The sequence below is a fragment of the Dendropsophus ebraccatus genome, chromosome 5 (assembly GCF_027789765.1).
Source record: "Dendropsophus ebraccatus isolate aDenEbr1 chromosome 5, aDenEbr1.pat, whole genome shotgun sequence".
NCBI classification, from domain to species: Eukaryota; Metazoa; Chordata; class Amphibia; order Anura; family Hylidae; genus Dendropsophus; species Dendropsophus ebraccatus.
Genome location: NC_091458.1, coordinates 26,952,561 through 26,979,130, shown reverse-complemented (window position 1 = coordinate 26,979,130; position 26,570 = coordinate 26,952,561). Strand labels below are relative to the sequence as shown.

The window sequence follows — 26,570 nt, the reverse complement described above, 5'->3', positions numbered from 1 at the left end:
TGATTTTTATTAGCAGGTAGCCAAGAAAAATGAGTTATGCATTCAGTGCTCTTTAAGTAGGAATATAAAAGTTCCGTTATTTATTTGTTATGTGAGCTGGATTAATGGAATATAAAAAAACTGCAGACAAAGATTCACACAGAGAAATTATACAGAGGAAAACAATGAAAATTCATGATGCTGAATTTATTCCAGTCTGTATCAATGGTAAGATCTTTGGTTATGTTAAGCTAATGCAACTGAAAGATAAAATGGATACCTGTTAATTATTTTCACATACTAGCATTAGCGGAAAAGCAGACTCATACATTTGGTGAGAGCACACAGGTAATAGTAACTCTAAGCAGGTGTCATAAAAGGTCTGGACATTAAATAACTTGGTGCTAAAAACAACTGCTCTACATGTGCAAGAAAATAACTGCTATAATACTGCTCCTATGTAAAGAATATAACTACTATAATACTGCTCCTATATACAAGAATATAACTACTATAATACTGCCTCCTATATACAAGAATATAACTACTATAATACTGCTCCCTATATACAAGAATATAACTACTATAATACTGCTCCTATATACAAGAATATAACTACTATGATACTGCTCCTATATACAAGAATATAACTACTATAATACTGCTCCTATATACAAGAATATAACTACTATAATACTGCCTCCTATATACAAGAATATAACTACTATAATTGTAGGTAGTGAGATTCAGAAGCCTGCACCGCTCCAAAATATGCACTGTCTGGATGGGAACCGGGGATGGGTTTCTGGCCGGACAATGAATGTGAATGTGGCTGCTGGAAGGGGGTGCAAACTACAGAGGCAAGGTATAAGATTAAGATTATTAAGATTTCTGGGCCTCGAACGGGTTAACCCCCCTAAGGACGGCTCGGACAGACATCAAACTTTATTGAGAAGGGAATCCACATGGATCTCACGTTTAAATGCAGTTGGCCCGCCCGGTCTTAACGAGCGGAACGATTTAAGTGTCTTTGTTTGATACCTGTCAGTTGTTTTTATTGGTTGTTATGTATCACGTGCACAACGTATTTTTGTATATAACACCCTTCCTGGCATCCTGACGTCATCACCTGGTCGACAAAGGGGGCGTATCCCCGAAACGGCCGTCCCAGGACGCGTACACACCTGAACCCTCTCCCTCCCCGCACTTGTGAAATGTAATAAAGCCGCTTAGCTGAGGATAAAAAGGGTGAGTGCTACTACGTGTTTCTTTCCTTCAACATAACTACTGTAATACTGCTCCTATATACAAGAATATAACTACTATAATACTGCTCCTATATACAAGAATATAACTACTATAATACTGCTCCTATATGCAAGAATATAACTACTATAATACTGCCCCTATATACAAGAATATAACTACTATAATACTGCTCCTATATACAAGAATATAACTACTATAATACTGCCTACTATATACAAGAATATAACTACTATGATACTGCTCCTATGTACAATAATATAACTACTATAATACTGCTCCTATATACAATAATATAACTACTATAATACTGCTCCTATATACAAGAATATAACTACTATAACACTGCTCCTATATACAATAATATAACTACTATAATACTCCTCCTATACACAAGAATAAAAGTACTATAATACTCCTCCTATATACAAGAATATAACTACTATAATACTGCTCCTTTATACAAGAATATAACTACTATAATACTGCTCCTATATGCAAGAATCTAACTACTATAATACTGCCTCCTATATACAAGAATCTAACTACTATAATACTGCCCCCTATGTACAAGAATCTAACTACTATAATACTCCTCCTATATACAAGAATATAACTACTATAATACTGCTCCTATATACAAGAATATAACTACTATAATACTGCCCCCTATGTACAAGAATCTAACTACTATAATACTGCCTCCTATATACAAGAATATAACTACTATAATACTGCTCCATGTACAAGAATATAACTACTATAATACTGCTCCTATATACAAGAATATAACTACTATAATACTGCTCCTATATACAAGAATATAACTACTATAATACTGCTCCTATATACAAGAATATAACTACTATAATACTGCTCCTATATACAAGAATATAACTGCTATAATACTGCCTCCTAAAGATATAGATGCCACCAGTCAGCAGTGATATACACATTTACAGGTATATATTTACAGAGCTGGGAAGAAAAACACTTGGCCGGACCAGTTTAGTAAGCACTTATGCACACCATACAGTGCTCTAACATTATATATATATATATATATATATATATATATATATATATATATATATACACACACATAAAATCAGACTCTTCTTTCCTGTTCCCAGTAGAGGTGATAAGAACACTGGGACATGTTTTCCTCCCGTCACTTCTCAGAATGCTCTTTTTGTAGGGAATATAAAGCGAGACCTTTCAGTTGTCACATTTGTTACTCAATTTTCATGCTGAATATCTCTTTTCTTGGCTACACGGTATAAAATATGTTGCCATTGCTTGAAGTCACAACAGAGAAGGTCAGAAACTACCCGGAGACAAAATACCAGGTTAATGTGGCCTCTTCTACCGCCATCGGATTGTATTAACCCGCCATAATTTATTATTAAGCCGCTGATTCAATTTTCTATTGTTTTAATTTAAATATATTGTCCTTTTCTCCTCAGCGGCCACGAGCTGGGAATATTACAGTGGATACAATGTAGCGGAATACCCGGACTCACACAGAACTTTCAGTATCATTCTTCAATATACTATTATTGTGTTTTTATTCAACTCTTAGGTAGGGAGCATGCATTGGGGTTTACAGGATAGAAGAGAGGCGACCTCCACACAATTTTATTGATGAGGATTCAGTACAATTACATGTACAACACAGTATATAATTTCCTTACATTGTACCTTATGTAGGACAGATGCCGCTAAGTGGGTTCCATAGTAGGTGTATGATGGGGAGTTGGGTATACTTGCAATGGACAATGAGAGACTCAAAAATTTGGTAATACTTGATAGTTGATGATGATAGTTTAGCAGGAAAAGGAGAGAGTAAAGATGCTTAATAACAGGAGGAGGAAGCATTTTGTCTGATAAGATATATTATATTTTTGTCTGATAAGGTTTACTACAAAGTTTCTTTTTCACTATGTGATAGTACTATTTATAACATATTGTGCTGTTCTTTTGACACTTTAACGCTATGTTCACAAAACATCTATTTTCATCCATTTGGTGGCCATCTTTCAAGACGGCCATCATTTTGAGCCAAATACCAGGTGTTCATACATAATGACAGCCATCATTATAAAATAACAGCCGTTATTTGACCTTAAAATGACGTCAAATGGCTGAAAATAGATGATGTGTGTTTACTGTGGGTAGTATTTAAGCATTGGGCATTACTGTTACTTCATCACTATGATAGTAATATAGAAATATGGCATTTTCTGTTCTATATCATAGTAATATTTTTGCTTTGTATATCACTATTACTTAGTCACTATATGATAGTAGTATATGATAACACAGGGCTATAAATGGCAGGGCACTTGTAATAGGCTAGTCATTTTTAGAGGGTATTGTGACACTATATATAGAAATTTTGGTAATACATAGGGTTAATATTTGTGTATGTTCGAGCACTCTTTCTTTATCACAGTCATATACAGCTTGTGTATAGCACTACTATTTGTACATTACATAACAGAAATATTCAGGTGCTATATAGAAATATTCAGGACACCGTGTGATATGGAATTACACTTCCTATAGTTTTGATTGTCTAGAGACCCGTATCCTGCTTACTCACGTCTTTCCCCTGCCCGCACCCTGACTGGCATTACTTTGTAACTACTGTACACGACTGTAATTGTTGGAAAACTGTGTGAATAATTAAAATTACTTTTCAAATGATTAATCCCATGTGTAGAATTTATAAGTATCAGACTGAAAACCATGAGCGGATGTCTAGACATTAAAAACCTCCTTTCATTTTGCCCCTCAAACAAGGCTTAGTTTATATTAAACAGAAATATTGTATATTTCACTTTAACTTCCATATACAACCACAAAGTGAAAGGTTTTGCAACATTTTTATACTGAAACTAATTTTATACTGAAAGTTAATTTTATAAAAAAAAAAAATGTATGACATGTTTAATCCCCTCCCATCACTGCAACTTTTTGTACAGAGCTGGCGGGTGGAGTATAATGTCTATATAGTCTGTACAGGTAAAAAGAGTCTTTAGACGGCACTTCTGTGTCTGTGGGTGGTGCAAGTAGCAGGAAAAATTCCAGCAATACTGTAGAAATTCAGTCTCGGCACTCACCATAAATGCGTCATAATTTTATTGTAGAAAATTCATATCTATCCTAAACATAACAGGACGTTTAGGCGTTAGCCTTTCTCGGCTTGTCTAGACAGCTGAGAAAGGCTAACGCCGAAGCGTCCTGTTGTGTTTATGATAAGACTATGGTGACCATAGTCTCATAGTCATAGTCTCAGCACTCACCATAAATGCTTCATAATTTTATTGTAGAAAATTCATATCCAACATAAACACAAGACGTTTTGGCGTTAGGCTAACGCCGCAACGTCCTTTTGTGTTTATGATGGATATGAATTTTCTACAAAAAAATTATGAAGTATTTATGGTGAGTGCCGAGACTGAATTTCTACTTTATTGTCTGTACAGAGGAGGAGATCCTGCAATGTCTTTGTAGACAGCTTTAAAAGTTGCAGCAGCATGGAAGCCATGATAAAGCAGTCTAAACTGTGTATAAAGCACTGGGTGAGATATCTTAAGTTACATATCTGTCTGTGTGTCTGTGTACTCTGACACTCCACTTCCCCTTTTTCCATAGACTTGTCTTGCTTGTATCTTGATGCCTGAGCTAAGAGATACAAGTAAGAGGCATATATTCCGAACTTTTGAGGAAGTGGTGAATACATGCCATGATTTTAATAGCTCTATGGAGGAGATTTATCAAACTGGTGGAAAGTAGAATTGTCTAAGTTGCCCCTAGTAACCAATCAGACTCCACCTTTTATTCCTCACATACTCTTTGAAAAATGAAAGGTGGAATCTGATTGGTTGCAAGGGGCAACTAAGACAATTCTACTTTGATAAATCTCCCAGTATGTGTTTTGTATTGTATGTATAATTCAAAGCTAAAGTAAATTTAGCATTAACACATTCCATACTAAGCTCTTGGTGTGAGCTCGGTTTTAGATTGGTTGCACCATTCTGGAAATATTGTCTAAAAACATTATATGTAAATGAGCTTCCTTGGTGCACTTGAGGTGATCCTAAAGCTCAACATGTACTACTTCCCTGCCTGTTAATGGCGCTGCTTCATCAATATTCATGATAATTCAGGCACAGCTTAGTCATCATAAATTTAGATGAAGCAGCACCATCAGTGGGTGGGGAAAGTAGTGCATGAGGGGCTTTTTCACCACCTTAAGTGCACCAAGGAAGCTCAATTACATATAAAGCTAAACATCACTGCACCTATTTGTCAATACATAGAGGGTATAATGGCTACGTTAATTCAGAATTGTCTTTAAAAGCAGCAGCATATTTAAATCCTAGGTCCCAGGCTCTAGAAACACCCCTTTAAAAGCACAACGGCAGCACTGTATAAGTCGCTGCTGCCGCTGACAGCTGAATATACATGACGAAGACGTAATGTAAAGTTCTGAGGAGGAGGAATGTAGCCATAGCAATCTAAGATAAAATTCCAATATGCAAAGTGGTCAAAAATCTCTTCCTCTGGATACCAGCCAGACTTAAAATCTTTCATCAAACTACATATGAGCCTTTTTTTTCTAGAATTTTAAATAACTGGCAGGTTCTTACTTGTTCCAATATGTTGTCTTTTTGATTTGAAGCTTCTACAAGAAACATGTCGAAAGGAACTATGCAAATGAAGACGTGAATAAAATACCAAGTATTAAAAGAACACTCCGGGCAAAAAAAACTGATTTTGTTAAGCGCAGTGCTGGGCCTAAGGGAGACACACGGTTACTGTCTTTGGTTTTCTTTGAATCTCTATAAAGAATGAGATTTTAATTTTGTTTCAGGCAGGGGAACACATTAAAAACTCTCTCAACCTCACCTCTCCCTGTCCTCTAGCGCCGGATCGCCGCTCCGGGACCCTCGCCAGACTCAGGGATCTCAACTAGAGCCCAGGGCCGGTCACGCGACAGGTGGCAGGCATGGAAACAAGTAGGCAAGGACTGGTTATTATGTTCACCCCTTGCCCCTGCCCCTTAAAAATAAAAAAAGTAGTTGTCCGGACTTTTCCATTAACTTTTATAACAGGACCCCCAGCCATTCCATGTGCCGTAGCATGGCACCTGACTGCAGCACCATATTACTGAGCATTTTAGGGGTTAATACTATCTTAATCTAGCACCAGATGGAATATGACAAAAAATATATATTTAATGCATGTTGAAGAAAAACTGCTTAATAATAGTGTTATAAAGAAAACTCAATGGTGAGAAAGTTAAATGTCTGACTTACACGTAACATTTTTTCTCTCATTTTTTTCTATTATAATATCTATATTTTCAAATAATCCGGAAATCTTGCAGTTTTCTTTCAGACCGCTAAGCCCAACAATAAACTGACAATTATTTATCTGTAGAGCAGCTTTATTTGTCCACTAAGCCTAATAAAAAACTGACAAATCCTGCTCTGTAGATATCTGTAAAGCAGTTTTCCTTCTTACCACAAAGCCTAATAATAAACTGATTGTTCCTGCTCTGTAGAGATCTGTAGAGCAGTTTTCATTCAGGCCACTAAACCTAATAATAAACTGATTGTTCCTGCTCTGTAGAGATCTGTAAAGCAGTTTTCATTCAGGCCACTAAGCCTAATAATAAACTGATTGTTCCTGCTCTGTAGAGATCTGTAGAGCAGTTTTCATTCAGGCCACTAAGCCTAATAATAAACTGGAAATTGTTGTTCTGTAGAGCAGCTTTATTCTGTCCACTAAGCCTTATAATAAACTGACAATTCTTGCTCAGTAGAGATGTATAGAACAGTTTTCATTCTGACCACTAAGCCTAATAATAAACTGATAATTTTCTGGTCTATAGCAATCACATATCACTCTCTTTATCAACATTTTAGTGAACGGTGATACCAGTATATAAATAAGATGCAATCATTACTTTGATAATAGGTGATGGTCACAACTCCCCTCCTCCCCACTCCTTGCATGATGACCACTGCACAGGTCACAGGTCATGCCTACAAACTTCTCCTATAGGAGTCCAATAGGGTCAACTCCAGTTTCCAGTTGTCCATTTTAATGGCTACTGGGCCTAAAACTAAGCTAAAACGTCCTGTTCTGTACAGATAATTTCCCCGAAGCGTCCTTCTTATACAGACCAGAGTACTGTGAAAGGTGACAGCAGTATACAGATAACAGAAAGATGCTCTGTATAGAATGACCTCTATAAAGGTCACTGAACATGCCCAGAAGCCTTTCTCATTCATAATTAATTACATAGTCATATAGTTTATAAGGTTGAAAAAAAAAAAACAAGAGTCCATCAAGTTCAACCTACAACCCTACTGTGTTGATCCAGAGAAAGCCAAAAACCCTCATGAGGTAGATGCCAATTGCCCATATCAAGAGAACAATTCCTTCCTAACTCCAAATATGCCAATCAGAATAAGTCCCTGGATCTACTTTTTAAGTTTAAATTGGGCAGGCTCTGTCTGTTGTGTCCTATGGTCTATGGGACTTGCTCGGGCAAGATGGCAGCCCCATAATAATGTCCCAAAAAAAAAAAAAAAGAAGAAAAGAAAATTAAGCAGATTTGAAAGAATAGACCATTTTGGTATCTGGCTCTGAATAGTAAATAAGAAAAAAGAAAATCTAGGTCATACATTTCCCTTTAAGGCTAAAATTAGGTAAACAGATTTCTCCAATTTTTCTGTGATCTTTAGAGGATTAATAAAAATTAGTAAACAAAACAAGCAGGCAATATTCCGTTACCTCTCAAGCTTTGGCATATGGGAAGAATATACAGTATATGCAGGATCCTGGGCAGTCGCACAGACGAGACTTATCCCCGGATAATCCCGCATGCACTGCTGGAGTCCAGACCGGCACCTGTCAACGGGCTGCATTGGAATTCAGTGGGATAAATTAGCATAATACTCTTAATCAAACAGTCCTCCATATCGATGACGTTCCTCAAGGCCAGAGACCGCTTAGTGCTTAACCTCATCTATCCAGTGCTTCCCTATCCCATCCAGACAGCCACTCAAGAGCTTTAACATTAATCCATTAACCCTGCACAGGCTTCATTGGTGCGATATATAAAATGTTATAATCCTGTCGTGAAAACGCCAAGCACGCCCGCCGATGCGCACGGTCCGCGGCCGGCATCTGTTTTATGGAACAGAAACACTTCACAAATGTAACGAGGATTAACACGGCTTCCATTGACCTATTTCTACCACAATGACTGGAATCCTGGTGGTGGCACGGACCAGGCAATACCCTAAATCCCAGGCACTTATGCTCTATTATACTCCACACAATGGAAGCCAGGAAATATTTTACGCTTGAAATTTTGTTATTGAAAGTGTTTGACATAATCGAGTGCTGCTGCGGGCAGATAAAGTCACTTTACACCATCGCCGAGTGTGCAAATAACTGAGCACTAAAAGGAATTTAGTGTTAGTTTTATATATTATTGTGAGCTTTATGCTTTAGCTGTTTCTTTAGATTTTTTTTTTTATAAAACCTCCCCTGGGGACGGTAGTTTTGGAGATGTACACTTCCTGTATTACACAATATACCTTTCCTGTATAGTCTGTACTCAGGGCCGTATTTACCACTAGGCATCCGTGCACCTTGCAGGGGATTTTAGTCTCCCACCTCCAGTTCAGACTTGGCAGTAAATCTGATGTCTTTTGGAGGGGGGGGGGTCTTATGGCAGTATTGGTTAGGTCTGGTGTGGCAATGTTATCCAGTCACAATATGGCGGTATTGGTCAGGTCTGATATGGGTATTATCCAGTCACAGTATGGCGGTATTGATCAGGTCTGGTATAGTCAGTGGCGGATTAAATGTACCCTGGGCCCCGGGCTGTCCCCCCTACCTGGGCCCCCCCCCCCTCCTTCCACTTCGTACACAACCGACCCCAGCTCAAAAACAACTCCCATCATGAACTGCCAGCAGGCCATGATGAGTTTGTAGTGCCGTAACCTGGAGAGACAGAAGACTGCACAACTACAACTCCCATCATGAGCTGCCAGTAGACATGATGGAGATTGTAGTGCTGCAATCTGGAGAGACAGAGACTGCATAACTACAACTCCCATCATGAAGTGTTAACAGGGCATGATGGAGGTTGTAGTTCTAGGGATAACCTGTCAATGTTTCTGCTCTTCTCTGGGGCTTACATCTACACATATAATGTACATGCATACACAAACATCATATACACCCATACTGTACATGCATATACATACATCATATACACCCACACTGTACATGCATACACATATACATACATCATATACACCCACACTGTACATGCATACACATATACATACATCATATACACCCACACTGTACATGCATACACATATACATACATCATATACACCCATACTGTACATGCATGCACATATACATACATCACATACACACATACTGTACATGCATACACATATACATATCACATACACATACTGTACATGCATACACCATATACATACATCATATACACACACTACATGCATACATCATATACACATACTGTACATGTGTACATACATCCTTTAAACACACATAGTACATTTACTGAGCACATTACATACAGAAACACACTTTATACACATACACTTCCACACTGCATGTTTACATCCACAGTTCTCATACACAGAGACAGGCGCGTGTGTGCACACACACACACACACACACACAATATACAGCCTGACCCAGTGTAACAGACACACACAGTATACAGCCTGACCCAGTGCAACACCACACACAGTATACAGCCTGACCCAGTGTACCAGACACCACACACAGTATACAGCCTGACCCAGTGTAACAGACACCACACACACAGTATATAGCCTGACCCAGTGTAACACCACACACACAGTATACAGCCTGACCCAGTGTAACAGACACCACACACACAGTATACAGCCTGACCCAGTGTAACACCACACACACAGTATACAGCCTGACCCAGTGCAACACTACACAGTATACAGCCTGACCCAGAGTAACACCACACACTATACAGCCTGACCCAGAGTAACACCACACACAGTATACAGCCTGACCCAGTGTAACACCACACACAGTATACAGCCTGACCCAGTGTAACACCACACACAGTATACAGCCTGACCCAGTGCAACACCACACACAGTATACAGCCTGACCCAGTGCAACACCACACACAGTATACAGCCTGACCCAGTGCAACACCACACACAGTATACAGCCTGACCCAGTGTAACACCACACACAGTATACAGCCTGACCCAGTGTAACACCACACACAGTATACAGCCAGACCCAGTGTAACAGACACCACACACACAGTATACAGCCTGACCCAGTGTAACAGACACCACACACAGTATACAGCCTGACCCAGTGCAACACCACACACAGTATACAGCCTGACCCAGTGCAACACCACACACAGTATACAGCCTGACCCAGTGCAACACCACACACAGTATACAGCCTGACCCAGTGCAACACCACACACAGTATACAGCCTGACCCAGTGCAACACCACACACAGTATACAGCCTGACCCAGTGTAACACCACACACAGTATACAGCCTGACCCAGTGTAACACCACACACAGTATACAGCCAGACCCAGTGTAACAGACACCACACACACAGTATACAGCCTGACCCAGTGCAACACCACACACAGTATACAGCCTGACCCAGTGCAACACCACACACAGTATACAGCCTGACCCAGTGTAACACCACACACAGTATACAGCCAGACCCAGTGTAACAGACACCACACACACACACAGTATACAGCCTGACCCAGTGTAACACCACACACAGTATACAGCCTGACCCAGTGCAACACCACACACAGTATACAGCCTGACCCAGTGCAACACCACACACAGTATACAGCCTGACCCAGTGCAACACCACACACAGTATACAGCCTGACCCAGTGTACCAGACACCACACACAGTATACAGCCTGACCCAGTGTAACAGACACCACACACACAGTATACAGCCTGACCCAGTGTAACACCACACACAGTATACAGCCTGACCCAGTGTAACACCACACACACACACACACACACACACACACACACACAGTATACAGCCTGACCCAGTGTAACACCACACACAGTATACAGCCTGACCCAGTGTAACACCACACACAGTATACAGCCAGACCCAGTGTAACAGACACCACACACACAGTATACAGCCTGACCCAGTGCAACACCACACACAGTATACAGCCTGACCCAGTGCAACACCACACACAGTATACAGCCTGACCCAGTGTAACACCACACACAGTATACAGCCAGACCCAGTGTAACAGACACCACACACACACACAGTATACAGCCTGACCCAGTGTAACACCACACACAGTATACAGCCTGACCCAGTGCAACACCACACACAGTATACAGCCTGACCCAGTGCAACACCACACACAGTATACAGCCTGACCCAGTGCAACACCACACACAGTATACAGCCTGACCCAGTGTACCAGACACCACATACAGTATACAGCCTGACCCAGTGTAACAGACACCACACACACAGTATACAGCCTGACCCAGTGTAACACCACACACAGTATACAGCCTGACCCAGTGTAACACCACACACACACACACAGTATACAGCCTGACCCAGTGTAACACCACACACAGTATACAGCCTGACCCAGTGTAACACCACACACAGTATACAGCCTGACCCAGTGTAACACCACACACAGTATACAGCCTGACCCAGTGTACCAGACACCACACACAGTATACAGCCTGACCCAGTGTAACACCACACACAGTATACAGCCTGACCCAGTGTAACACCACACACAGTATACAGCCTGACCCAGTGTAACACCACACACAGTATACAGCCTGAACCAGTGTAACACCACACACAGTATACAGCCAGACCCAGTGTAACAGACACCACACACACAGTATACAGCCTGACCCAGTGTAACACCACACACAGTATACAGCCTGACCCAGTGTAACACCACACACACACACACACACACAGTATACAGCCTGACCCAGTGTAACACCACACACAGTATACAGCCTGACCCAGTGCAACACCACACACAGTATACAGCCTGACCCAGTGCAACACCACACACACACACACACACACACACACACACACTTACTTATTATGAACAAGCTCCTGGTTGTCAGCAGACAGCAGCTCCATGCCTCCCTCCTCCATCTTCCTCCTGGTCCCGACACCGGGTTCTTCCATCCCTCCCCCTCCTCCTCCCATGCACCGACAGCAGAGAAGAGCAGATGGGGGAGGAAACAGGGCCCCAGACTGCTGGCTGCGGTGGTGCTCACTTCCTGCAGCATCACCTGCTTCCTCTGACGGCTGCGCTGCGTCCCGCCCACCTGGAGCAGCTCTCCTGTCCTAAGTGAGGCTAAGTGCCGCGACGGGGGGGAGTTACGGGGGGGAGTTACGGGGGGGGGGGTGCGGACTCCAGGGACAGCGCACCACAACAGCACATCACTCAGGGGCCCACTGGGCCCCGAAAGTGATGTGCTGCTGTGTAACCTCATGCATAGTAATAATGTGGGCGGCCCCCCCAGAGCCTCGGGCCCCGGGCAGCCGCCCATACCGCCCATATTATAATCGGCCACTGGGTATAGTGGTGTTATCCAGTCACAGTATGGTGGTATTGTCAGGTCCGGTATAGCGGTGTTATCCAGTCACAGTATGGCGGTATTAGTCAGGTCTGGTATGGTGGTGTTATCCAGTCACAGTATGGTGGTATTGGTCAGGTCTGATGTGGGGGTGTTATACAGTCACAGTATGGCGGTATTGGTCAGGTCTGGTATGACAGTGTTATCTAGTCACAGTATGGCGGTATTAGTCAGGTCTGGTATGGCGGTGTTATCCAGTCACAGTATGGTGGTATTGGTCAGGTCTGATGTGGGGGTGTTATCCAGTCACAGTATGGCGGTATTGGTCAGGTCTGGTCTGGCAATGTTTTCCAGTCACATTATGGCGGTATTGGTCAGGTCTTATGTGGGGGTGTTATACAGTCACAGTATGGCGATATTGGTCAGGTCTGGTGTGGCAATGTTATCCAGTCACAGTATGGCGGTATTGGTCAGGTCTGATGTGGGGGTGTTATCCAGTCACAGTATGGTGGTATTGGTCAGGTTTGGTGTGGTGGTGTTATCCAGTCACAGTATGGCGGTATTGGTCAGTTCTGGTGTGGTGGTGTTATCCAGTCACAGTATGGTGGTATTGGTCAGGTTTGGTGTGGCGGTGTTATCCAGTCACAGTATGGCGGTATTGGTCAGGTCTGGTCTGGCGGTGGTAAATATGGCACCTGGAGCTATTACCTACCAATCTACCAATCCTGTGGTGAGAATTCGCTCAGACAATATGCAGGCGGCTCTAATCATTGATTCAATGTGGAAATTAATGTTTTACGCCATTAAAAACCATGAAAAATGTTTTTTAGACAATGTTTCTACATGTAGAGAAATGTATGTGGCTGAAACCACGCTCCCCAGAGTGGGGCGTCTTCAGGTAAAGTGCCTAGGGCAGCAACAACTGTTATTACGGCCCTGACTGTACTGTAAAACAGGGGCTGTGCTTTATGGCAGGAACATGTCCATAGACTATCAGGTAGTGATGGAGGATGGCATACACACCCCTCTAAAGGGGTACTCCTGCAAGATGTTTTTATTATTAAATCAGCTGGTGTCACAAAGTTATATAGATTTGTAAATTACTTCTATTTAAAACATCTCAAGTCTTCCAGTACTTATTATCTGCTGTATGTGCTACAGGAAGTGGTGTTTTCTTTCCAGTCTGACACAGTGCTCTCTGCTGCCACCTCTGTCCGTGTTAGGAACTGTCCAGAGCAGGAGAGGTTTTCTATGGAATTTTGCTACTGCTCTGGACAGTTTCTGACATTGGCAGAGAGCACTGTGTCAGACTGGAAAAATTAAACCACTTCCTGCAGGGCATAGAGCGGCTGATAAGTACTGGAAGACTTGAGATTCTTAAATAGAAGTAAATTATAAATCCATATAACTTTCTTACACCAGTTGATGGAGTTTCTCTTTAACTATGATAGATGGGTGCAGCGAGCAACATTTCAAGACTTTTTTTTATATATAAAGATGGTAACATGGGAAATTAGAGAAAGAAGTTAACGATTTTTCAATAGAAGTAATTTACAAATCTGTATAACTTTCCGACACTAGATGTTTTGAAAGAAAACATTTTTGTTGGTGTACCCCTTTAAGTTGCACTTCAAATGCGCTCTTGGTTGCTCCACGGAAGAGCCACAGATTCTCACTTTTTCCATGGTATACACCAACCAGAATCCCTACTCGCTTGACGGGCAGGCGGGGGAAGGGTGAGTAGGGCAAGGTGGAGAGAAGGCATGTCTAATGCTGGGTGTACACAAAGCGATAATTCGCCCAATCGATCCTTTAACAATTTTGAAGCAACGATTTGGCTGTTATAAAGATCAGCATTTAGACGAATAAATTGTTAGAAAAATCGTTAGAATATTCGTAAGAAAAATCGTTACATCTTTTACATAGGGTGAATCGTTGAAAGACTGTTTACATAAGGTGATCTGCGAATTTTTAGCGAACGACAAACCGATGATTTAAGAACATGTTGAAAGATCAAAATGAACGATTTTTTGCTCGTCGCTTGATCGTTTGCTGTGTTTACACGGAACGATTATCGCTCAATGCGATCGTTATCGTGAAAATTCGCCCGATAATCGTTCCGTGTAAACCCAGCATAATGGTGCTTTTACACAGAAAGATTATCTGACAGATTATCTGCCAAAGATTTGAAGCCAAAACCAGGAACAGACTACAAACAGAGATCAGATTATAAAGGAAAGCCTGAGATTTCTCCTCCTTTCAAATCCATTCCTGGCTTTGGCTTCAAATCTTTGGCAGATAATCTGTCAGATAATCTTTCTGTGTGAACGCACCATAATGCTACGTTTACACGGATCGATTATCGGGCGAATTTTCACGATAACGATCGAATTCGAACGATAATCGTACGTGTAAACGCGGCGAACGATCGAAAAATCGTTCATTTTGATCTTTTAACATGTTCTTAAATCGTCGTTCGCCGATCGCAAAAAATTCGCCGATCGTTCCGTGTAAACAGTCGTTCACTGAATTTACCTATGTGGGAGATAGGCTTAAGCGATCGCAAAACAAATTTTCTGTACAATATATCGTTCCATCTAAACAAAAAAATAGTTACTTCGAAATCGTTAATCGTACGATCGGGCGAATTATCGCTCCGTGTAAACTTAGCATAAGTTATCACGAATCAGTTTATGACTGCACTGGAGCAGGTGCAGGTCCCGTCGGCAATCCAGCCGGGTAATTGGGGGGGGGGGGGGGGGGGGGCTTTATTTAAAAACTCTTAATAAATTAAAAAATTCTTAATAAATCTCCCCCTAATTGTTTTGTTCTCTATCGGAAATCTGCTTCTGCGCCTTAGCGCCGGGTAATCATAGCTGCCACTTGTGGGGAAGTGAAGTAGACAGCTTGAAATGGAAGGGAAGCTTTTATTTAGCTTGTGACTGCGGAGTAATTGACACTGTTTCTGGAGTAAACCATCCTTATCAGAAAATAAATCTGCCTAATTGATCCATAATGAGGATTGTGAACCTGCGGGTTATCCTGGCCGCCATTAATATTTCAATTTCCAAATGTAATAAATCGCGTTACAGTGTAATCAAAGTAAATTAAAATCACCGTAAACGACTCTAATAATGGCGGAACAAGTCTGACTTCACAACTCACTGCGGCAGCTGAAAAAATAGATTTTTTGGATGTGATTGAGTAGGATGGGATTACATTCTAATTGCTCCGACCATTGACGTTCTGTTTTGAAAATTCACTTCTTTATGAGAGAATGAACCCGACGGCCCGGGAGACAGGCGGCCAAAAGTTTAAAGGAATTTTTCGGGTTTAATTGTTGTATAGTGAAAAGTTTAGTAACTTTCCATGACACTTTGTATTGTAATTCTTCACCGTTGTCAAGATCTTGGTTTGCTGTCAGTGAACAGGAACGTCAGACACCCAAACACATCCAGAGGCTTAAAGGGGTTATCTAGTGCTACAAAAACATGGCCACTTTCTTTCAGAGACAACACGACTCTCGTCTCCAGTTCAGGTGCGGATTGCAATTAAGCTCCATTCACTTCAATGGAATTGAGCAGAAAACCCCCGCCCAAGCTGGAGACAAGAGTGGGGCTGTCTCTGAAAGAAGGTGGCCATGTTTTTGTAGCGCTGGAAACCCCTTTAAAAACTTGCCCTTAAAGGGGTACTTCAGCAAAAATATTTTCCTTTCAAATCAACTAGTTTCATAAATTTATAGTTATATAGATTTGTAATTTACTTCTATTTAAAAATCTCAAGTCTTCCCATACTTATCAGCAGCTGCTGTTTTCTTTCCAATCTGACACAGTGCTCTCTGCTGCCACCTCTGTCTGTGACAGGAACTGTCCAGAGCAGCAGCAAATCCCCATAAAAAACCTCTACTGGTTTGGACAGTTCCTGACATGGACAGAGGTGGCAGCAGAGAGCAGTGTGTCAGACTGGAAACAATACACCACTTCCTGCAGGACATACAACAGCTGATAAGTACTGGAAGACTTGAGATAAATAGAAGTCAATTACAAATCTATATAACTTTGTGACACCAGCTGATTGAGTTCCCCTTTAACATTGATAGATGGGTTTAGTAAACATTTCAAGACAAAAAAAAAATAGATGGTAACAAGGGAAATTACAAATGTATGTTTACTCTAAAAACATGGTTCTAGTCACATAAAAAAGTAAAAAAAAAAAAACAGTAGAAACATTCAGTGAACGCAACGTCATATTGTTAAAATCTCTCTTTTTTTTGTCTTCTGCATTAGCCATGTAGGTGATATTTGGAGACTTTGAGGAAGAAACCCTGCGGCGATGTGTATTTGCATTTCTGACAGGGAATTGGCAGCCAGCGCGGCCGTCTAATGTTTTAGTGAGATGGCGGATGAGTGAATACCAGGAGATCGCCACTATTGTCTCGCATACATTACCTTACAGTCTCTCCCAGAATGTGTGGACGTCTGTTTGGATATGTCAGGCCCGTAATGAGTTTTAGTGTCCGGCCAAGTTTTCAGTTGTTTGGATTCCGCAACTACTGTATATAAAGTCTTCGCATTGAACCAAAACTGACAGGTACTTTGCCGGTTGGGTAGGGGGGATTACGAAAATTTTATGAAATTATTACAATGTGATCGAGACCTAGAAAGCCCAGCGTTAGATAATTTATATTCTAAATCACTGTGTAATTACATGGATGAGTCATTTACAATGATCTAAGATCAAAGCACCTGCAGAAGATGTAGAGAGTCCTCAGATAGCCTAGACACCTGCAGAAGATGTAGAGAGTCCTCAGATAGTCTAGACACCTGCAGAAGATGTAGAGAGTCCTCACATAGTCTAGACACCTGCAGAAGATGTAGAGAGTCCTCAGATAGCCTAGACACCTGCAGAAGATGTAGAGAGTCCTCAGATAGCCTAGACACCTGCAGAAGATGTAGAGAGTCCTCAGATAGCCTAGACACCTGCAGAAGATGTAGAGAGTCCTCAGATAGCCTAGACACCTGCAGAAGATGTAGAGAGTCCTCACATAGCCTAGACACCTGCAGAAGATGTAGAGAGTCCTCAGATAGCCTAGACACCTGCAGAAGATGTAGAGAGTCCTCAGATAGCCTAGACACCTGCAGAAGGTGTAGAGTCCTCAGATAGCCTAGACACCTGCAGAAGATGTGGAGTCCTTAGATAGTCTAGACACCTGCAGAAGATGTAGAGTCCTCAGATAGCCTAGACACCTGCAGAAGGTGTAGAGTCCTCAGATAGCCTAGACACCTGCAGAAGATGTAGAGAGTCCTCAGATAGCCTAGACACCTGCAGAAGATGTAGAGAGTCCTCACATAGCCTAGACACCTGCAGAAGATGTAGAGAGTCCTCAGATAGCCTAGACACCTGCAGAAGATGTAGAGTCCTCACATAGCCTAGACACCTGCAGAAGATGTAGAGAGTCCTCAGATAGCCTAGACACCTGCAGAAGATGTAGAGAGTCCTCAGATAGCCTAGACACCTGCAGAAGATGTAGAGAGTCCTCACATAGCCTAGACACCTGCAGAAGATGTAGAGAGTCCTCACATAGCCTAGACACCTGCAGAAGATGTAGAGAGTCCTCAGATAGCCTAGACACCTGCAGAAGATGTAGAGAGTCCTCAGATAGCCTAGACACCTGCAGAAGATGTAGAGAGTCCTCAGATAGCCTAGACACCTACAGAAGATGTAGAGAGTCCTCAGATAGCCTAGACACCTGCAGAAGGTGTAGAGTCCTCAGATAGCCTAGACACCTGCAGAAGATGTGGAGTCCTCAGATAGTCTAGACACATGCAGAAGATGTAGAGTATTTACATAGCCTAGACACCTGCAGAAGATGTAGAGTCCTCAGATAGTCTAGACACCTGCAGAAGATGTAGAGTCCTCAGATAGTCTAGACACCTGCAGAAGATATAGAGTCCTCAGATAGTCTAGACACCTGCAGAAGATGTAGAGAGTCCTCAGATAGTCTAGACACCTGCAGAATCTTTAGAGAGTCCGCAGATAGCCTAGAAACATGCATAGAATGTAGCGAGTAGTGTTGAGCAAACTTGCCCAACTGTTCAGGTTCGGCAACATTCTCCACATCCGAATGCTTAGCATTTGACTCCTGGCGGCTGGTGAGGTTGGATGCCACCCTAAGGAGTCTTGGATAACATGGATACAACCATAGGCTGTATCAATTTTTTCCTGGCAGTCCTATTGCGGCATCAAACTTCTCCAGCCAACAGGAGTCAAATGCCAAGCATTTGGATTTGGAGGACGTTGACAAACACGAACAGTTCAGCAAGTTTGCCTAACACTAGTAGAGAGTCCTCAGATAGTCTGGACACCTAGAAGAGCAATCTGTTTTCCAGTACTTGGTGGCAGTGGATAGTTGGAGCAGGGAGTGCCCTTCGGGGAATATGTAATAAAGGTCCCATTATCCTGCTTTGCTCCAGCCTTCCTAAGTTTCTGAATACAGTCCTCTTTAGCTTTAGGTTTCACATTGGTTGGAACTCAGTGGTGCTCACACGAAGATACCAAACCTGGCCAGAAGCCTGTAGGGTTCTAGAACATTTCTCCTCTTTTGGGATGAGATACCTCATCTCTTAGCTTTTTGTATCTCTTTTGAACACAAAAGACTATCACCAGGTTAAATTACTTATTCTTTCAATCATAACCAGGGGTCTAGGCCTTTCTCTAGAAAGAGAAGAGTTTAAGCATTTTCCTCACCTCCTCACTCAACCCTAGATTCTATTACACTGGCTGAATGTCTTCTCCTAGGGAAGAGAGAGGCTAGGCTTCGGTAAGGCTCTCTCACCTTCTGGAAAGCTCCCCCGTTAATCTATGGGCACCATAAACCAATGAGTACTGTTGCCAAACTGTTCGGGTTCATCAATGTTCTCCGAATCAGAACACTCTGCATTTGACTCCCAATGTCTACAGAAGGTGGTTGAGGAAAATTGATGCCCTAGGGAGTTCTTGAAAATATGGATGAAGCCTATGGCCTATGGTTGTATCCATGATTTCCAGGACTCCATAGGGCTACATCTAACTTTGTCAGTCACTAGTATTTAAATGCTGAGCGATTCGCCTTGAAGCTTGGGTTGTGCTTATCTCTAGTCAGCACTATTCAGTCTATCAAGGTACTATAAAAGGCGTGTATTGCAGAACATATCAAGTTATATCAAGAATATAGAAGGTCTGCATTAGTAAGTCTATCAAGGTGTCCACCAGAGGAATTATAGAAACTGTGCATTAGTAAGTCTATCAAGGTGTGCACCAGTGGGACTAAAGAAGTGTGCATTACAGAATATATCAAGACGTGCTCCAGGGAGACTATAGAAGGTGTGAACTTCTGAGTCTATAGAGGTGTATTACAATGTGTCTATGAAGGTGTGCACCAATAGTTTCTGAACTAGTACCAAATCTTTCCACCCAACCAGATTCTACCAAATACAGCTTAATGGTCACTTGAATACAAATAAGTATGGAGTATAATAAATGGTTATCTCACCATTTTGCTGACATCACTTGAACAAGTATTCTTTTCCAAGCCGCAGGAAGGAGGAGCCATTATCTGAAACACCCGTGGGAGTGTGGCGTGTCTGGGCGTCTGAGCCTTATTATACGCTGCCTCATTGGAAAAATAAAAGGAAATTGTTATCCGAAGAAAAAGTGAGTGTTATTTCGCCTAAAGTATGTGCAGTGCGGCTTGGAAAAGAATACTTATTTAAGTGATATTAGCGGAAAGGTGAGATAACCATTTATTCTACTCCATACTTACTCGTATTCAAGGCTATAGAAGGTGTAATGACTAATGACTGAGGGTACAGAAACCGGAAACGAGTTGGCCTTTGTTTGAGTGTGTTGTATCCTCTGTTGGTTTTATGGATGAGTTAATAAAGGAGCTTTGTTCACTGCAACGCTGAGCCTAGCCATATTCTTTGAAAGCTATTGAAGATGTACACTACTGAATTTATGGAGGTACGCTATAGAGTAATGGTTGTATGGAGGTGTGAACTTATACTGGGTAAAAAAAAAATGAACTTTTTTTTCCCCCTGTAGCAATTAATCAGACAGATCTTAAAAATCGAGGAGACATTTAATTTCCCTCCCTGCTCCCAGTTCTTGTATAGTATGGTCCCAAATTGCCCTTGACCATCTAATCCCTAGCAGACGAGAAGGATGATGTTCTTGTCCTTGTCCACATATATGCATCCAGATCTTGTATAGTGTGGCCCCACATTGCCCTTGACCATCTAATCCCTAGCAGACGAGAAGGATGTTCTACATCTACAGTATACGAATCCTTGTCCACGTCTTTGCTTCCAGTTCTTGTATAGAGTGGCCCCACATTACCCTTGACCATCTCATCCCTTGCTAGAGGAGAAGGATGATGTCCTACATCTACAGTATACGAATCCTTGTTAACGGGTTTGCTTCCAGTTCTTGTAAAGAGTGGCCCCACATTACCCTTAATCATCTCATCCCTAGCTGACAAGAAGGATGATGCCCTACACCTAAAGTAAACTAATCTTTGTCCACTTATTTGTTTCCAGTTCTTGTATCAAGTGGCCCCACATTACCCCTGACCATCTTATCCCTAACAGACGAGAAAGATGATGTCCTACACCTACAGTATACGAATCCTTGTCCACGTGTTTGCTTCCAGTTCTTGTATAGAATGGCCTCACATTACCATTGAATATCTAATCCCTTGCTAGAGGAGAAGGATGATGCCCTACACCTACAGTATACGAATACTTATCCACGTGTTTGTTCCCAGTTCTTGGATAGAGTGGCCCCACATTGCCCTTGACCACCTTATCCCTAGCGGACGAGAAGGATGATGTCCTACATCTACAGTATATGAATCTTAGTCCACGTGTTTGTTCCAAGTTCTTGGATAGAGTGGCCACACATTGCCCTTGACCATCTCATTCCTAGCAGATGAAAAGGATGATGCTCTACGAATGTACATTTTCCTAACATTTTCCTCCTATAATACGCAGTCCTCGCTGTTCATCCTCTGCTTCTTTCTACACTGCAAAAACAAAAGTCTTTACAAATACTTTACAAGCTCCTTCTCTCCAACTTCAGATTCTGAACGGAATCTCTCAAGTTACAGGATGTTTCGTCTTCACTAACTGAATTATGAATCCCACCGGGGAATACATTTTTAGGTGTGTTTTGCCAAAGATAAGAAATCAATCATTGTGCTGTCAGGTTTCCGAAACGTAACCACTGTTGACAGTGAATTTGTTACATTGCTCCCATGGAACGTCTCGAAATATTTCCCTAAATTATATCCTTCCATTTAATTTATGAGGTTTGCAATTTTTTTTCTATTTTTTTGTTGATTAATGGATCTCTAATCACTAGGTACAACATGTATCTCCCCCACACATACACACATTGACCCTGACCCTGAAGACATAGTTAGTAATAATAAACCTAAAAATATTGCATGGCTCCAGATAAAGCTGACAGCTGCCTTGGGGTGACAGATGCTTTGCATGACAATATGTGCTACTCAATAGTCATAAAATGTTGAACAGTTCAGTAAAAGATTGGGCAAAAAAAAAACACGGTGCCGAATTTGTACTTTTTGTATAATTTGTGCAATAATTTCAAAAAGTGTTGAGAGAAAGCATTGAAATTCTTCAGGATGTGTGTCATTTATTGGTATAAATAATATGGCGCCAGAGGTATTGTAAGTAGTGTTGACCAAACTTCATGGTAGTGTCCGAGTTCGGAGAAGTTGCCGAACCCCGAAACTTATGAAGTTTGCTTAATACTAGCCATTTGACTCCCTGTGTCTGGAAAAGTTGGATGCCGCCTTAGGGAGTCCTGGATAACCTGGAAAGAATACATCCATAGGCTGTATCCATGTTTTCCAGGCACTCTTCGGGCTGCCTCCACCTTCTCCAACACAGTGCAAAATGTATTATACCATCTGTGCTATTCTGATAAATTGGAGCAATTGAGCCAGTTGTGTCAGCTACATGCCATGTCATATCAGCAGTATCTAACACCGTTGTACTTATCGTAACATTGTAAAATACCTCGTATAAGTATGCTACCCTCTCACGTCTCTTTCATTTATTCAAATCAACTGGTATCAGTAACGTATATAGATTTGTAATTTACTTCAATTAAAAAATGTCAGGTCTTCCCATACTTATTAGCTGCTGTATGTCCTGCAGGAAATGTTTTATTTTCAGTCTAACACAGTGCTCTCTGCTGACATCTCTGGCCAAGACAGGAACTCTATCTTGGTTTTCTATGAATCTTCAAAGAAAACTTCTCCTGCTCTGGACAGTTCCTGTCTCGGCCAGAGATGTCAGCAGAGAGCACTGTGTCAGACTGAAAATAAAACAACATTTCCTGAAAGACATGCAGCAACTAATAAGTATGGGAAGACTTGAGATTTTTTAATAGAAGTAAATTACAAATCTACATACAGTAACTTTCTGATATCAGTTGATTTGAAAGAAAAATATTTGCGCTGGACAACCCCTCTAACAAGACCGGTTTCCTAGAAAGCGCTCAAAAGTGACACAAAACTTTCTGCACTGCTTTTTATATATATTCACTGTGGCTTAAAATATGTTTGGTCCAATGTTTCCAGCGTATAAGATTTGTGTATATTGTGTTATGTGATCTTGTTGGCAGGGTTGGTCTGGCCCAAGAGAGGAATAGGTATATATCACATGTGCACCATCTAAGCTTGTGGATGGTCGGAGTAAGGGGGGTGACTATATCACTTTAATGTGACTTTGTACTTGATCCCTGGTTATAAGGGTCTATTTCCTATAGCATGATCACAGTCCCATTAGATCTCTGTGCTGGGTGTAAAATAATAACAGAAAGGATTATGATGTGAATAAAAGGAAACATAAACATGTTCTGTATATGTGAGCCCACTGGAGGATCCAAGGTACCCCGATCTATCACCACTGTTTGTCATATAGTGCACAGTAATTAATTCAGTAAATGGATGTAGAAAATCTCATTTCTTTTTCACAGCTATATTATGTACTAGACTGGTGTTCCCCACTGTGCTCGGCTATCAGGATATAATGCACACCATCCTATCATAGGATGAGCACTGGGTATACTGTAGGCAATTAATGATACACCTTCATCTAATAGCGTACAATTAGCAGATGGAGTCAGACGCTTGCTAACTAATTGTCCCATGTTGCACGGATATCAGCAGAAATGATGGCTTAAATGTATAGAGTACAAAAGCAGCAAATTCTGTTTTCTTTACAGGGTATGTACTGTGCTGCAACCCCTTTTTATTGTATAAAATTTCCTTATTATTTGGTGTATACAGTGCCAAGGTAGACCGTTGCATTCCCACAGCTATGAATGGCGAGCGAGTGTAAGACATGACTGCGGGATCAGACTACACATTTTTGTTTGTAGTCTGTAACCATAGTGACACTCCATACATACATTCTCTGTGACAGGTGTAGCCATGCATCATGTTAACAAATGGATAGTTAGTTTGAAACCTCTTCACATGCCCTAGAGAGTTTATCAGTTAGAGGTCTGGTTGTCCCCCCCCCCCCCCCCACACACACACTGATCGTCAGACAGAGACAGAAGAAGCCCTCGACTGAGTGCTTCACCCCCTGGCTAGCTGTGGTCTGCACCTTGCTGCAAGAGATGGGCTCCATAGACTTACAAAAGAGTATGTCCTAACCCAGCACTCAATGCTTTTGATCAGTCGGGATCTGGGTTGAGTGCCCATTTAAGCTTAACCCCACATCCTACTAACTCATCTGAGCTTATATGTAGGTGAGTAACCCCTCTTCATACAGTTTTTGCTACTTTTTCCCCTCAAAGGACTTATGTTATAAAATCAATCCCTAATCTAGCATCTCTGCCCAGTGTCCCTTGGAATCTTAGATGGTACCCTATCACTGACATTACAATATGGGATAGGGAACGTTTGGCCCTCTAGCTGTTGCAAAACTACAATTCCCAGCACAGCCAAAGCTAAAGGCTTTGGCTGCCCAGGCATAGGGGGAATTGTAGTTTTGCAAAACCTAAAGGGCTGATGGTTTCCTATCACTGCTTTAGGGGGTGCAGAAGTAGCAGATGTACTCATGCCCCAGTGCCATATATAGCATTAGTATGTGGCAAAGTGCAATATCAATGGTATATTAAAAAAAAAAAAAAAAAAAAAAAAAATGCCGATTTTATATTTTTTAACACAGATTGTGCTAGACCAAATTAACCATAAGAAACATGGCGGCAGAGAAATACATATTTTGCATTACAGGATGGGAGCCTGTGCCTCTGGTCACCCATTACAATGCAGATTTAACTACCTAGCAGGGACCTAATGTTTGGTCCCCTTGTCTCCAAGGACCTTAGAGAAGCTTAATGCACCTCCTTTATGGTGCAGTATCTAAACCATGATGTCCACCTTTCTGTCCTATAGCATAATCTTTATTATGTCCGCACTAGAGGTCTATAAATGGAGGATGGGTTAGACTAAGCACCACACATTGTCAGCATTCTGGTAGCTTCTTACGACTTGTACCTTTAGTCGTGCGATGGTCCTTAGAAGAAGAAAAAGTAAAAGAAGAAAAAGAAGAAAAGATCCCGTAAGTGCCATTAGTCAGCTGATATTGCAAGCGGCTTCTGCTGCAGATCTGCCATGGAAACTCGCTGGAGAGCACAGCTGAGGAAGAGCACTGCTAAATAATTCATATGCACTAACATCAATTCTGATGTGGGTATAAAAATAGTTGGAAAACACAGCCCTGCACATGTTTACATTACAGGAGCCCTGTCTTCCTTGCAGAAAAGAAACCAATTCTCAGCCTGCGTACATCCTCCTCCGACCTTTATACTAAAAAATTGGCATGTGCTCGAGGTGCTCTTGATACTAGACTAAAGGTGAGCTGTGCAGGAATGCATGGATGACTCCTCAACTATTTGTCCCAGCTTGAAGAGGTCAGTCTCTAATGCAATGTGAATTCTTACGTAAGTGTCCCCATTTACCCTTAATTAAAGGGATACTCCACTTTGACCCAATTTAACATGGAATATTATGAATCAGAACAAGTCAGGTTATCCCCAACCTGGTTACCCATACATTTTCAATAACTGTTGGATGAATTTTGATTTAACCAATAGTTATCTTCACCATACACATGAACATCTGGCCAAATGGTTATGTGTTTTCATTTGGGGAGGAGTAACCCACAGTAGACAGCTCATGTGCCGGCTTAGGGTACATTCAGACTATGGTATGCATGCAGAGAACATTCAGTGGATTCTGGCACTCGCCCCCACACGCTCCCGCTGGACTCTCTGTTCGTGCTATAGACTCCATTCCATGTTCAGGCACATTTCGACATCTGCCCAAAGAATTGACATGAGAGCCAAAGTGGTGGATGGCAAATATCCAGTCCCACCTGACCTTTCTCTCCATCGATATCTCCACCTATCATCTCACTGGGTTGGGAGGCCAGCATACACCTTATACTGTAGGTTGACTTTAGGAAAAGGTGAATGGGCACCTTAGCAACCCCATGACCTTAAATCCAGATCCTGATCTG

The 26,570-nt window shown here is 41.7% G+C and overlaps 1 protein-coding gene across 6 annotated transcripts in view; it reads right to left on the bottom strand.

Moving 5' to 3' along the window:
* TENM4 (teneurin transmembrane protein 4) overlaps positions 1-26,570 on the bottom strand; it is an 890,102-nt gene that overhangs the window by 825,501 nt on the left and 38,031 nt on the right. The window contains exon 1 of one of the 6 annotated variants that reach the window (XM_069969728.1): positions 12,483-12,549. The exons of the other annotated variants lie outside the window; for them this stretch is intronic. The gene's annotated coding sequence lies outside the window, so the exon portion shown is untranslated. Of the gene's footprint in view, positions 1-12,482; positions 12,550-26,570 lie in introns of those variants that run through there. 6 annotated transcript variants of the gene reach the window in all.